Raw genomic sequence first — 16,076 nt, forward strand, 5'->3', positions numbered from 1 at the left:
GAAACCAATACCCCGCCGGCCAAGGGATGGGTGTACTTAGCCCTACTTTATCTTAAACTATATATTTACCCCAAAATGCGTTTTTAAAGCTGTGTGCTTCTTCCCCGCCCCCGGCGACAGGGTGGGGCAGGTGGGCGACCAGGCCTGCTGTCAGCGCTCCACTGTCCCCGTGGCCACCACCGCTATGGCAGCCGCCGCCGCCGCGCGCAACCTCCGCGGGAGAAGGGGTCGCCTCGTGGGACAAAATACAACAGCGCTCAGCCCTTCGCCCGCCGTAGCCCGGGAGGTGGAAGGGGAGGAGGAAGAACCCTGCTTCTTAAAGGAAATATTGAAATTTCTGTTCAACCTACCAGCTTAAGAAATGGAACTGACCAGTACTCTTTCTTTCTTTTTGGGGGGGCGGGGCGGGCAGTCAGTAGTCATGGCTCGCGGGCTGTAGAGCGCAAGCCCAGTAGTTGCGGCGCACGGACTTAGTTGCTCTGCGACATGTGGGATCTTCGCGGACCAGGGCTCGAACCCATGTCCCCTGCATCCGCAGGCGGATTTTTAACCACTGTGCCATCATGGAAGCCTGTATATAAGGGTTTAAATCACTGATTTAGGAGATAGATTGAGTGATGAAGGAATGATCCACTTCAGTCTCTGATTCTGAATTCAGACTTTATGTATTAACTATTCTGTACTATGCAACTGCACTTGAACTACCTGTGTGTAAAAGACAGTTTATCATCCTCTATCAGAAGAGTCTGAAACATGAGATTTGAAAAGGTTTGACTCTACCTAAGACTAGAAGAAAGTCCACCTTCTTTTTAAAAAATTTTATTTAATTTTATTTATTTTTTTATACAGCAGGTTCTTATTAGTCATCAATTTTATACACATCAGTGTATACATCTGACCAGTACTCTTGAAGATCCTAGAACTTGACCCATTCTCATATTCCCTTCCTCCGTGGTGGTAACTCCAAGCCCCTCTTAATCATTCCCTTCCTTTCCTCACCCCTATATGTATCCCTAAATACACTTATAGTCGGCTTACCTGCTCTGAACTGTAGAATAATGTTATGTGCGCCTTATTGCACTTGTTCCACACTGTGTCTAGAATTAGTTCACGTTGATGTATGTGGCTGGAGATCACTTCTTTTCACTGCTATCTAGCATTCCACCGATTGAATATAAAATAACATATGTAACCATTCTACTGGTGATGTGGCCATTTGAGATCCTTGTTCTTATGAACAGTATTAAAAGAAGCACTTCTGTACAGCTTCTCCCAGTGTATCATTGTCAGTTGTTCTAGAGCAGGAGTCAGCAAATTACATCCCAAGGGTCAAATCCAGGCTGCCATCAGTTTTTGTAAATAAAGCTTTATTAGAAAATAGTCACGTTCATTCATTTACATATTGTCTATGGTTGCTTCTCACCACTGTATCACAGGATCCCATTTGCTCTCCTGAATGGTGCCTCCTTCCCCCAGACCACAACACAAAATCTCTGTATCCCTCCAAACAGTCTAGTTTTTTTCCCTTTTTTGAAAAAAATCACCATCTTTATAGTCTCTTAAAGAACCACCCGGAATTATTAGCAATTGCTTTAAAAAAAAATTCTCTTTTCTTGAGAGCAAGAACATTAAATTTCAAACACTCTGAAAGGTAAAGGGAAATCCTTGTGTTCATCTTGGGGATAGTAATTTAGACATGACTGAGAGGAATGTTTATGCTGTTTAGAAATAAAACGGTTGTTCTTTTTACAGATTTCTACCTCCTGCTTCCTATACTTCATACTCATTCTCACTCAGAGGGAATCCTTTCTAGGAATAATTCTATTCCATCTCCCTGAAGCAACTTGGTCTAGAAACAATCAAAAGATGATTCCTTAGGAAACCAAATGTGTGGGCTAGTTGCCAAGAATCTCTCACATCATGTGAGCTTTTGGAAGGAAATTCATTGCGTCCCATCTTTACAAGTGGCTCCAATCCCATGGCTCAGAGCTTCACTGGGCAGTCCCAGAGGTAGCTTCAACTTGAAGCCTGTTATTTGCTTCTGGTAGAAATATGTTGCTCCCTAATAAGTAGTAAATGTGGTTTTTGGAAAATCCTTGGAACTTAATGCGATAGAGACTAGACCTTGGGATATCTTATTTCCCTTGATAGCCAGCCTTCTCGGATGGGTTCAAAGCCTATTTTCTGCTTTGACATGTTTTAATTAAGCAAGTTACTTGACTACTCATTTCCATGGTTTTTCCAACAAGCATTTTAAAATAGGCAGCAACTAGGAGAAAGGCATAGTGCTGGTACAGATAAAGATGAATCTGAAATAGCACTTCTCCGTATGGACAGCACCACTTACAATATTTGCAGAACTCAGTGCAAAATGAAAATGCAGGACCACTTGTTGGAAAATTCTTAAGATTTTCAAGATGATGATAACATAACATTCAACTAAATGTGAGGTCCTTCTAAACACGGGGTACTGTGCGACTCATGTCCATGGAAGCCAGCCCTCATAATCTAGTGGATGACATAGACACAAGTTAGCTACCTGATAAAGCAACAAAGAACTTATGTTAAACATCTGAACAAGTAACAACTTATCGTATAGACATGTAATTCTAAAGGATAATCAGGGTAAGCAGCTGACAATAGGAAGTAGTTAAACTGGACTTTAAATGAGTGAAGACATTTTTATAGGGAGAGAGGGTGACCAAATGCATTCTTGGCTGGGAAACTACACAAGAAAAAATTTGTGATGTGAGAATGTTGGTTTTGATAGAGGAGAGGCAGGAAAGCTACAGTGGTTAGAATGCAGAGTGCTGTAGGTGACGTGGTGGTGATGAACCCAGAAAGGTCATTTAAGGTCAATTACTGGGGTGTCATGGGAGCCTGAATTCCTTCAATTTGGACTTTATCTTGATTTGGATATACTAAACATTCCAAGGTTTTTAGGTAGGAGAATTATATAATCAGTTCTAGGATTCCAGAGAGAAAAATAACTCCAGTTGTAATGTGGCAAATGGATCAGAGAAGAAAGGGACCAGAGACAGAGAAAACTATCAGGAAATAGTTAATAATGTCCAAGGGTAAGAAGTTGGAGCTCCAGGCTACAGATAGAAAGGAGACAGATGGAAGACACTGCAGTGGCCTTCCTTCTTTGAAAATGAAAAAGAATTGCCAAGAGTGCACGTATTTCTTTTTTTTTAATTTTTAAAAACCACTTTATTGAGAGGTACAGTTGACATGTAAAGATCTATATGTATCTAATTTACACAACATGATGAGTTTGGGGATAAATATATACCCATGAAAGCATTAAGGCCATAAACACGTCCATCACTTCCTAAAGTTCCCTCCTGCCCCTCTTTAGTAGTGCGTGTGTGTGTGTGTGTTTGTGTGCACCCATGCACTAAGAAAACTTAACATAATATTTACCCTCTTAGGAAATTGGGTGGATGGCTTATAAATATTCATGCAGCTCTCCTGGAGAACTCAATGCCAAGATTAGAAAGATTGTTCTTGTGCCTTGCCAAGCAATGAACAAGCACAGACCCCCACTAACAAGATCCACAGGGGAGCTGTCAGCAAGGTACAATCATGGCTGTCATGGTGGAGAACAGAAGGACCTACCCTGAGCTGCCCATGTTTGTTTCAGTCAAACTGCTGGGCTGCTGAGATGTAGATGGGTCTGAAACACCTAATCCTTGCCAAGAGCTGGGCAAACTCACCCAGAAAATCTTTTTACATAATTTCCATAAAAGACTAAGGAAAGCGTCAATTTTTAAATTGATAGATGGGTAGGAAGCAGGAAAAAAAAATTTTAATGCCCTTGCAGGATCTGTTTAAATACCCAAAGCATCATTTGTCTAGGAGGAATTTTTTTTAAATCATAAGATTTTTGATACAAAAATATATGACAATTATTAAAACACTGGTTTCTGGCCATAATTCAAATCAATATAACTGCAGCATTGGAACAAAGTTGTATAGAAAGATTTTGGTTCAAATCATGATTCTGCAACTTACTATTAACCTGATCTGAGACAAGTAATTTAGCTTCTCTGAGATTTTGTTTCCTTGAAAATGAACATAATTTTATTTGCTTTGCAAACTTCCCAAAATCATTATATGGGGCAGGAGATGAACAAGTACACAGCAAGCCTTGAGGGGCTCCAAAGTGCTCTAAAAATCAAAGATCTTATTAGCAGTGCTATATACCTTAGTGGTCTGTAATTTTTAATCCTACAGAATTCATTTACTTCCTTATAGCAAATATACTCCCAGAAAAATGTGGATTAGAAACCACTTGAATTGTCATCCTTGTGTGTATGTGTTTTGTTGTTGTCAGTTTTTGCACAAATGTATAACAAATATTAGCAGACATCATAACAAGGAGTAAATAGGAAAACCTGCCAGAGCCTTCAGTATGTAACCAAGAAAATATATTCCATGTATGCTGTCTTCTGAGCATATAGGAAATGTTAAAATAAGTGAACCCAACAAATACTTATAAATCACATTTGTTTTTCTTGCTTCCCTGCCCCCAACAACAACAACCAAAAAACACTCATAAATCATCCATTTTATGTATAAGCACAGTGGTTACCTCCTATTAGGCTGCTTCTGATGGTGCAAACTGGCCATGTTAAGTCCACCTGTTCTGGCATAAGGAATTCAGCTGGTTCTGGCTTGGATATGCCTTAGGTTCACTAGGTGTATACGTGTCCCTCTCCCACTAGAAAGAAAAGAACTTCAGGGCAGGGACTGACTTCTTCCTTGTGGTATCTTCAGCATCTAGTTCAGCGCCTGACACACAGTAGGTGCTCATTCAATGATGAAGGAATGAATGAGAATTTAAGAGTTCTCGTAACAGGATGCACAGCAAATTTTCTTCTCCATGTGATTATCCAATTTTCATGGGTAGATTTTTTCCTCTGATGTGGGTATTTTTCCAAAGACCACACACACTAAGGCATCCTTTTGCATTTTTTAATAACCCAATTTCACCTAATGTACAGTTCTTGCAATGAGTATGAAATGAGTTTACACATGTAGGGAGTTTAGCATTTACATGATATGTACTCAATAAGCTAAATATTACATTATTTATCTACAAGAGGCAGAAGAGTGACTCTGAAGCCAGATTACCTAGAATCATATCCTAATTCTTCCATCATTGCTATGTGACCCACATGTAACTTAACTGCTCAATGCTTTATTACTTTAGCTCTGTAATAGGAAAACAATACAGCTCACTTTACAGCATTGCTGTGAGGTTCACATGAGATGCTATGTTTGAAGATAATGCAAGAAAATAGAACACATGTATGGTGGTGGGAACACAGTAAATAATAAATACTAGAAAATTTAAAAGCCGAAGAAACATTTGTTAATCACCTGCTGTATACCAGAAACTCAGCTAGCTGCTGTGGAAGAGAGACAAGACCCAATCCCAACCCTCATAGAATTTAGATTCTAGGCAGAAAGGATCTCAATCTGGGTAACAATGATAACAGGGATAGTTACACTTTCCCTCCATTGTTCCTTCAGAGCTCTGGACCAGCACACAATTGAGAGAAAAAGAATTTTTACAGCAGCCATGTAAATGGACTGTTAAATGGCTTCTAACTCTTCAGCTCTTGGATGTAATTTGGATACAGATAATAATAGTAATAATAATAACCTTACCATGTTGAAAATTCTATATTTGATCTCATTTAATCCTTACAACAAAATTGCAAAAACAAGTATAGTTACCCTCTATTTACAGATTGAAGTTCAGAAAAGATAAATAATTGCCCGAGGTCACATACCAAGTGTATCCCATAACTGCACTAACCATGGCTGGATACTTTCCCTGGCCTTTTGCTGGAACTTGGCAGCTAAGCCGATAAGCTCAGCAGGAGTATATTCTCTCATCATGAACACTTCCTGAATTAGGGACTGCCCTGTTGGCTGGCATGGTTGTTGCTGTGCTTTTGCTTTCCCTTGTGTTAGAAATCAGATGGCATGGGGCCAGCACAGCATCTTCCTCTTTGTTCTCACTTTCCCAGGAATTCCGCCTCCTGGCATCCCAATCAGGCTGTGTCACAAGGGCTCAGACCTTAATCCAAGCAGCTTTCGCCCTCCCAGCTTTGCAAAATGGCACACCAAGGTCTCTGACTTATCAGCCTGTTCTCCCACCTTGTCTGCCAGCCCAAAGCTAGCAGAGCACTGGACACTGCAGGTCCTTCTCCAACCTCAGCTTTTCTTCCAACATTCTCACAAGATCTTCAGCCTCTAGTTGGGCATCAGTGGCCACAGGACTGCCCACAGTGGAGGTCAGCCCACCGCCCAGCCAGGCATTTCCCTTCTTTGCCTTCCTGCAAAGAACTTCTTGAAGTTCCTCAAACAAGCATATCAAACCAGCCAACATTTTTGGGACATCCCAATACCTGCTCAGCGGTCCACAAACATCTGACATACTGGCCACCCCTCCCCACATAGAGGTTGATGGCCAACTCGGGATTTCCTCTGTGGGTGCATCTATCCCAAGACCCATTTCTTGTCTCCTGGCTGAAGGAATTCAATTGCTGTTCACAACCTCGGGAGCTTCTTGGGTAAAATTTGAAAGTGACCCCATATATGGAGGGCAAAGGGAGACCAAAGAAAGAGACAGAGCCCTCCAGATTGGTAGGTGGCAGGTGTAATAATCAAGGGAACCTACATACAAGGCTCGTCTTGGGTGGCTACAAGATGCGTAGATCTCAGCACCCGCCTTCCAAAATCTTAAACGTTTATATATATATACAGAGAGAGGCCTTAACCAGTTTCAGTCAATATACCAGGCAGATAGTCCCGATACCTAAATTCTCTCAAGCCTCAGTCCTTGAAATGGCTCCAGTTATGGGAACTATGGGTGGAATGCATATTTCAAGGACAGAGAAGGGGGTGAGGAGCCTCCGATTGCCCGGGTCCAGCTCTCTGGTCAACCAGCAGTCACATCCTCTTGATAACTTCCTCCAACTTTAAGTGTAACCAAGTTACATATCAAGTGTAACTGCTCTAACAAATAAACTCGAAGTTGTGTAATGTCACAAACACAAGAGAAGTTTCACTCTTGCTTGCATAATAATACTGAGTAGGCGAACAGGAAGGCAGAGACACAGGTTGCCAGAAGCTCTGTCAACATGTATATTCTAATAAAATAGGGAGGAGAAAGAGGATTTAGACGGGTACATGGGAGATTTAGTGGGCCAGACCTGAAAGTGGTGCACATCCCTTCTGCTAATTTTCCATAGTCTAGAATTTAGACACGTGGTCACTCTTAACTCCAGGGAGAAATGGGGAATGTAGACCCTGGCTGGGCAGCCACCTCCTGTGCATAATTCTGTCCTATGGAATGGAAGCACAAATATTTGTGTCTTCAGTCTTCTCTAGACAAAAAGTAAGTACCGAAGGCATGATTCCAATACAGGTCTGTCCGTCTCCAGAGTCCATGCTTCTAAACACTGGTAATCACAAAGCCAGCCAAGAGCTCAGTATTGCCCCTATGCTGTCCATGTTTCAAATCACTTCATCTTCAAAACAACTCTATGAAGTGAGTCCTATTATTTGATAGACAAAACATGACCCAGAAGGATCAAACAGCTTGTTCTGTGTGACCTTGGGCAAGTCACTGAACTTCTTCACTGCTCAACATTCTTATCTTTAAATGGGCTTTATAATAACACCCTTTAGAGTGTGTGTCTGATCAGAACCTGCCCCCCCACCCCCAGTCCCTGATCCTGACAACTTCCCAGGACCCTTCCAACTCTGCATGCAACCCTAAAGCCAAGTTCTGAGATCAGCCTCAAAGGATATCTTCTACCAGTTATCCCAGTAGCAGAATTGAGCTGTCCCCCAGGATGCCAGCCTTTGCTGGCAAGACAACCTAAGGGCTGTTATTTTGGCTTGTATGATGTCTCTAGATTATCTCACTTTCTAGATAATCCTTGCTGTGGGTTATCCAGGAATTCCACAATAAAACACCCTACTGAGAGAAAAAGGTTTTTGGCTTTTGACCCAAAGATTTAATGTCCTTGCAGCTTTTGGAACACAACATTTCTCCCTAAAAGTTTACCATCAAATGGTGACATCTGTCAAGAATAAAAAGCTATAATTCTATTCATATACTACTTTGAAGTTGAAAACTAAAATTACATTTACTGGACATAGATTTAAAAACCTCTATTTTCAAAGTAACCACAGACCAATTTTTTACAGTGAAGCCTCATATCAGAGTAAATTTCACAGTGGTTGCTGCTTCTGAAAGGATTTCATGGCATTGTGCTTACAAGCCTAGGCATTGGAGCCAAGTTGCATATGCTTAAATTCCAGTTCTGTCACTCCTGCTAGCTGTGCAACAAGGGCAAAGGGATTTACTTTCTCTAAGCCAGTATTTCCCAATCTGTAGAATGGGGACAAATCCAGTGCCTGCTTTAGAGTGTTGCTGTGGAGATTAAAGGACTGAGGGTAACCGATGTGCTCACTCAGCATAGTGCTTGGTAAGCACTCCCTGGATTGTGTAAGGTAAGAAGACATTTTATTTTCCCATTTGTTTTCTTAGATTTAGGGCCTGCATAATGGATCAGACAGAAATTTCCTCTTTCTAATATGTTGAGCCCATCAATCACTACAGTATGATGATCAATCTGTGGGTAGAATCTGCCTCTCATCCTATATCACGAGGGTGGCCCATGGCTCCAGAAAGTATATCCCCCAAATAGGTTTATCCTGTTCACCCAGCATGTGATTAGTGTGATGCTAATTTGTACCTCCAGAACTAAAAGAGGGAAAAAGGCTTTATAATACAGTTGTTAAAAGCTTAGTTTTGGAGCCAGATAGACAAATATTAAGAATCCCACATTCTGTGTGGCCTTGGGCAAGTCGCTGAACTTCTCCACTGCTCACCATTCTTATCTTTAAATGAACTTTATAACAATACCACTTTTATAGGATTACTATGAGGATTAAATCTGATGTGACAGACACTGTGCTAAACATTTTATAAACATAATAAGTCTTCGGTGAGTACAGAAATCCTTTAAGCCTTGTAACAGATTCTCATTTTTTCTTCAAATAAAGACATGGTCAATGTAAACGTAAAATGATGCAATCACTATGGAAAACAGTTTGGCAGTTCCTCAAAAAGTTAACTATAGGATTGCTATGTGATCCAGCAACTCTACTGCTAGGTAAATACTCCCTCCAAAATGAAAACATATGTCCACACAAAAACATGTACACAAATGTCTGTAGGAGCTTGAGTCATAATATCCAAAATGTGAAAACAACCCAAATGTCCAACAACTGATGAATGAACACTATCAAATACTATTCAGCGATAAAAAGAAATGAAGTATTAATACATTCTATAACATGGATGGACCTCAAAAACTATATGCTAAGTGAAAGAAACCAGACACAAAAGACCACATATTGTATGATTCCATTTTCTTTTAACTGAAGAATAGTTGATTTACAATGTCATGTTAATTTCAGGTGTACAGCACAGTGATTCAGTTATATATATAAAGGTTTTATATATATTCTTTTTCATATTTTTTCCCTTATAGCTCATTACAAAATATTGAGTATAGTTCCCTGTGCTATACAGTAGGTCTTTGTTGGTTATCTATTTTATATGTGGCAGTATGTACATGTGTGATTCTATTTGTATGGAATATCCAGAATAGGCAAGTCTACAGAGATTGGAAGTGTCTATAGATTAGTGGTTGCCAAGAACTAGTGGCGGGGAGATGAGGTGTAAACTGGTGCGAGGTTTCTTTTGGGGGTAATGAAAATATTCCAAAATTCTATTGTGATGATGGCTGCGTAACTCTGTAAGCACACTAAAAACCATTGAATTATACACTTAAAACGGGTGAATTGTATGGTATGTAAATTACATCTCAATAAAGCTGTCTACAAAGAATATATAGGCACACTACAGAGATATTTCAGGTTTGGTTCCAGACCACCACAATAAAGCGAGTATTACAATAAAGCAAGTCACATGAATTTTTTGGTTTCCCAGTGCATATAAAAGTTACGTTTCCACTATAGTAGTCTGTTAAGTGTGCAATAGCATTGGGTCTAAAAAAAAATGTACGTACCTTAATTAAAAACAGTTTATTGCTAAAGAATGTTAACCATCATCTGACAACTCAGGGTTGCCACAAACACTTAATTTGTAAAAAACACAATATCTGTGAAACACAATAAAACTAGGTATGTGTGTATTGAATGGTAACTACATCTACTCTAGGTTCCTGGCTGGGATGTCGAATATATTGGTTTGTGTGTTATAAACATTCAAAATGTAGCTATTGAATGAAGAGCAAAATAGAGAAGCCTAACTTTACCTCTGGAATGTCCTGCCATTGCCAAAGAGTCTTCCTTCCCCTCCTAGCCAGAAATCAAGTTGAATCAAGTGCCAAAGCCAACCTAAAGACGTTGAAAGTCAGGACATTTTTCTTGCAGTAGGTATTGGCGTAGGAACTAGACCCCTTGCTGGCTGGCTCTTTGGTCTAAATAAGCAATAATCTCTCACCTACAAATACACACACTCTCTTCCATACACAACCAAACAGTCTGAAGATCAGAACGTTGTTTTAACAAGGTGACCAGACTAAAAGATTTTAATGACTTATTCAGTCACACCATTGTTTGAATGAATTTTTCCTCTGTGTTTATGGGTTAAGAAAAGAAACATAACATAACTTATTCATTCATTTAGTTAATATTTTTAGATCACCTACTCAGTGCCAAGCACTAGTCCAAGTGTTGCATATACTCAGATTATTGATCTACTTGGACAACATCAAACAGAAGCATTTTATCTCCTCAAGATGACTCTCATGTGCTCCTGGAGATCAAATAGGAATACAAACTTAATTAAATTAAGGTCTGGTCAGCTATCCAGAAAAAGTAAAAAGCATACTCTAGTTGCTTAAGATTTTTAAGCAAAGAATGATGACACTTGACTGTCCATTGGGAAACCATTTATTACTCTGGTCCTATGTCTTCTGTACACACTAAAGCATTTATCCAAAGAGAATGTTGAAAGGAATTTATTCTCCAATGAATAACCTGATTCTCCAAACACGAGTTTCACTACAGTTTCCAACACAGGAAAGAGGGAGAAATGGCACAGAAGGCGATAGCATGACACACTGAGGCACCACACTTGAGTCCTCCAGCCTCCTCTGTGCTCGAAGCTTTACCTTGGCTGTTCCCCTCAGCTTTCAACTGGCTTCAATTACCTCTAGATTTAGCTTCAACAAACAACCAAGTATTGAAAACTCAATTTTCCATTCTTCAAAGTGCATTACCAGAAAAAGTGAAATGCAAGGCAACAAAGAGCATTTAATCATTAGGATCTTGCCCCTTGCTGTGGTGAAACCACACGGCTTGGCCCACTTCCAAGGCTAGAATTAATGAATGAGCAGGATTCTCAGGGAAAGCCTTTAACTACAGTCTGCTTAGCCCACAGAGCCTGCCCCTTTATTGCTCTTGGCATGTCTGCCTCTGTTTCTAATGGATCACCTTCCCGGGGAAATACGCACAGGGGGAAAGTTGCAGCCTTATGAATTCCTGTTTCCATTTCTTTTCTTCTCTTTAGAAACAGACTTAAGGAGATTTAATTATGCTGAAGCAGAAAAATCTTGAGTCTTAAGACTAAGACAGCAATCAACTGTGTTCCCTCTCTGCCATTTCTCAGCTGTGGGGAATCTGACACTTGCTTGCAGCCATGCTCCTAGGCTACAGTATCCCAATATCCAACCTTCCTTCAGCTCGGACCTCATGGGCCTCACAGCATCAGCATCACAGATCCCTCTACCTATACTCTACCTTCTTGAAGAGGCAGTGTGTTGTTGAGTCAGGGTCAAGGGCAATGCTGGCTACATCCTAGGGCTGGAACTTCATTAGATAAGCTAGGTTAAGAGCTTTTTGGCTTCTATTCTAGGTCTCTTCTCCTGATTGCTTCTCTCTGTTGGGCCAGCCTAAAGCTAGAGCAGGAAAACAGGCCTGAGGATGCTTTGTGACATTTATTGTATGTAGGCTACCCAATAATCATATCCTTCTTCTTATACAAATGTCACCTCAATAGGCTTTTAAGGAGTTCCCTCTACCCTCTCTAGACACAGACTGGCAACTGGCCACGAATCACCCTGCCCACCTCTAACCAATGGGTGAGCACATGACATAAGCTGGGGCCACATGCCCTCCCTCCCCCAAATTTTACTCTTCAGCAGGATGATTAGAAAAACTGAACACAGATTTTTTTCTTGAGGAAGAGGACTGTTTAGGGGAAGACACATTATCAGTTCCTGCTCTAAAGAGTCCACTTATCCACCTTCTACTGCCCCCAGCACACACAGACGCATGCTGTTGTCCTGTTCATCAGCCTCCCTTCTGTTCCATGAGTAATTCCACATCCTTCCAATAAATTCCTTCTTTGCATCAGTTAACCAGAGTCAGTTTCTGATACTTGAAACCAAGCAGCTGCATAATAGGTTCATTTTTTTCTCAGTTTAATAAAGCCAACTCAAGGATGCAACTGGTCTCTAAAGATGGTCTATGCTTCCCATCTTCAAGGAAATCTTTGTAAATGTACATTATATTTGTGTGGCACTTCCCAGGCTTTAAAGTACTCTCTCTCTCTCCACACACACACACACACACACACACACACACACACACACACACACACAGCATGTGCATATATATAAGTACGCATTCATATATACACGTGCGTGTGTGTGTGTGTGTGTGTGTGTGGAGAGGGATAGAGAAAGAGAGAATCATTCTCAACTGAGACTAAAATGAAACAAACAGCTCTCCAACTCTGTGACATAAACAGCTATTGAACACAGAAAAAAGTGAACTGAGGTGCTTAGAAAAAGAATGGCATTGTAAATGTCCTCAGATTTTCTGGCTCCAGCCCAGAATGCTTTTAAGTAAACAACACACAAAAGCATAAAACCAAATGCTTTAACACTTACTAATGAAGTATTATAGACCCCTTATCTCATTGAATCCTCTTCATAGCCATCTGGGATACTATTAGGCTTATTTAACACTATGAAGTAAATGAGAATTTCAAGTAAATTGTCTTGTGTCTCAGCTAACAAATTAGAAAAACAAGATGATGCAACACCAGATCATTTGGAATGCCAAGTCTATGTTCTTTACCCCACATCATATCCATCTCTGCAATGGGGGAAAAAACATACACTTAATGGACTTAAATCAGAAAACACTTTAATAAACGTTACTTGATAATAAACGGTTTAACTATGGGAGGGAGGGGTAAATTTCTGCCACTGAACATATATCAACATAAATTCAAGGTAGATTAAAGAGTTCAATGTTTAAAAATGAAGCAATAACAAAGTAGAATAAAATATAGGCAAGATTTTTCTGATCTCAGGGTGGGGAAAGCCTTTCTAAGTTAAACAAAGGAAGCATCTTAAAGGACATTATTGATATATTTGACTGCATACCTATTAAAAACATCTGTAGCACAAAAAGTACTATGAATTGAATCCAAAGACAAACAGGAAAAATATTTCCAAAATACATTATGCAAGATAAATAGTCTTAGTATATACATATTTCTTCTGAAATAAAAATATTAACCAACACTTCAATATAAAAATATACTCAACAGTCGTACAGTCAAATCACAGAAGTAATAGATAGGGGAAGAATACATCTAATTTAAAAATACAGGTTCTCTAATAATGAAAGAAATGCAAATTAAATAAACTATGAGTTTCTATTTTCACACACCACATTGACAAAAGTTTTTTAGTTGTATCAATACTATTACAACACTGAATGCACTGAGTAATTCTGTAGCAAACACTTTAATAATATGTAACAAACACCTTAAAAAATGTCATTATAACTTGTCTCAGTGGGGAAGTGTTTTAAAAATACATTACATTTATATGATAAAACGCAAGGCAGTTATTAGGTGATAGGATGATTTTCATCTTCTTTGTTTACATGTATACATGTAAACATGTTTACATGTTTATATTTTCCAAATTTTTACAGTGAGTATCTACAGGACAATGTGTGTGTATGTACATACATATAAACACATATATTGCTATACATACACACATGTATATATATATACATACACATAAATGATTTTTTAAATTTTGCACATTTAAGTTTGTATGTATTCATGTGTGTGTTTATTGAGAATTTTAAACTCAATGGGGCATAAATAAGAAATCATTTCATTCTTATTTTGTCAAATCTCCCTTTTCCCTCCCATGTTGATACCCTAGGCAGAGTCCATAATTTCTGGATTCTTTCAGTGATTTGCAAACTCAGTCTTTTCATTTTAAAACAGAGTCTGTTCTCTGCTTTGGGGCTCTCTCCGGCTCCAACCCCAGGCAATGCCCCAGCTTAGAGGCCCTCAGATGGAGAGGGGGCCGTGGTCTGCACTTGATCTTTCTAGGTTGAGGTGGGGAAGGACGCGGTGGCTCCTGGGATACCCCCTGCTGTCCTTCTTATGGACGCAGCTTTTCCTCTCTGAGGGGCCAGGAGCCCAGGAGGCTCCACTGGTGGAACCCGCAGAGCCCTCTTCACATGGCTCCCTGGTTTGCAAGATCTGCCTGTACACCCACTTCTTCTGCACCCTTTCTCCTCTCCACCACTCTGATGTTGCCAGAGCCTTTTGTTTCTGAGGCTTCTATCCGAGCAACTAAGCCATTCAGGATAGAGGTCTCCGGGGCTTATCCATCATGGGGAGAGGAAAAAGAGTTAGAATACAGAGCAGGCAACTAAATGCCTCTGGACACCTCAATTTCTCTTCATTCCTGTCCCCGTGAGCTGTCGCCCTCCAGCTCCCTGCCTCCCACTCTCCTCCAACTCATTCTCCACCCTGCAGCCCAAGGACTCCTTCTAAAACCCACACCCAATTGCTTAAAAACCTTTCAGTGATTTCCTGCACCCTGAGGGTAAGCTCCAAAGCTACTCACGGGGCTGTGAAATGGCATCTGGTTTCTCCTTAGTGTCTACCTTCATTTGGTCCTCCACTTCCTCTCCTATCTTAGCTGCACTGAATGTTTACCCATCTCCAACTAGTTGCACTCTCCACATTAGGTCCCCACACACGTGTTCCCTTTTTCCAATGTACGCTCCGCCATGCCCAGTCCTATCACATCTGCCTCCCCCTTCACCTAATCAGTGTCTGCCCATTCTTCAGATTGCAGTCTAATCTATTACAATCCCTCAGGGAGGTCCCCCGCCTGAGACAGGGCAAGGGCCCCATGGACCCTTCCATCACCTGTCATACACTCATTATACTATTTTGCAATCACTGATTTAATTTCTGTGCTCTCTCATAGGCTCCACTGAGAGTTAGAATTGCATCTGCCATATTTACATGGGTTTATATCCTCAAGACCTAGCACCTAGTCACTTAACCCAGAATAATAAATACATAATGAGGATTTGACTATAAACGAATTCCTAAACTTGGATTGAAGGCTGCTTAAGGGTATCTGGCATGGTCCTCTGCAGGACACAAGCTGAATAATCAAAAAGAACTGAATAAAAGGTGTATTTTTTCCAAACTGTGGGCACAGCCTAAGGAAAGCAGCAAGGGTGGAACAGCATCCTAAGACATGTACCTAAGGAAGCACTTACCACCCCAAGGCACAAAGGGGAACAGAAGGGAGCCTCGGTCAGGATCTACTCAGAGATAGGGCTGCACAGAGAAGGATACCTGAGCAGAAGAAAAGCTGATATGAAATGCAATTCAGCAGGGAGTCAGGGAATGAATACCTGAACTTCTCCCTCCTCTCCACCCCCATCTCCTGTTGGCGTCTTCCATTGCCTGAAAAAATCCAAAGCCACAGGACAAGGAAGTACAGTGATGTGGTCCATCTAAACCAGGTTTCCAGGGTGCAGAGCAGGGTGGAGAAGAAGGGAGGGTAGATTTGGAGTGGTACCAGCACCAGCAGAGGTTTTCCTAGCTCTACATTTCTTTGCATCCCCCTCAGTGTTTGGCACAGAAGCAGTGGGCCATAAACACC

General features: G+C 40.6%; 1 protein-coding gene across 1 annotated transcript in view; it reads right to left on the reverse strand.

Annotated features, from left to right (window-relative positions):
• LOC125960852 (putative ALMS1-like protein) overlaps positions 1 to 191 on the reverse strand; it is a 78,849-nt gene extending 78,658 nt beyond the window's left edge. Inside the window, exon 1 of the mRNA XM_049696155.1 lies at positions 70 to 191. The gene's annotated coding sequence lies outside the window, so the exon portion shown is untranslated. The remainder of the gene's footprint in view (positions 1 to 69) is intronic.
• Positions 192 to 16,076: the final 15,885 nt, after the last annotated feature.

This window comes from Orcinus orca, chromosome 13, assembly GCF_937001465.1.
Source record: "Orcinus orca chromosome 13, mOrcOrc1.1, whole genome shotgun sequence".
Taxonomy (NCBI): Eukaryota; Metazoa; Chordata; class Mammalia; order Artiodactyla; family Delphinidae; genus Orcinus; species Orcinus orca.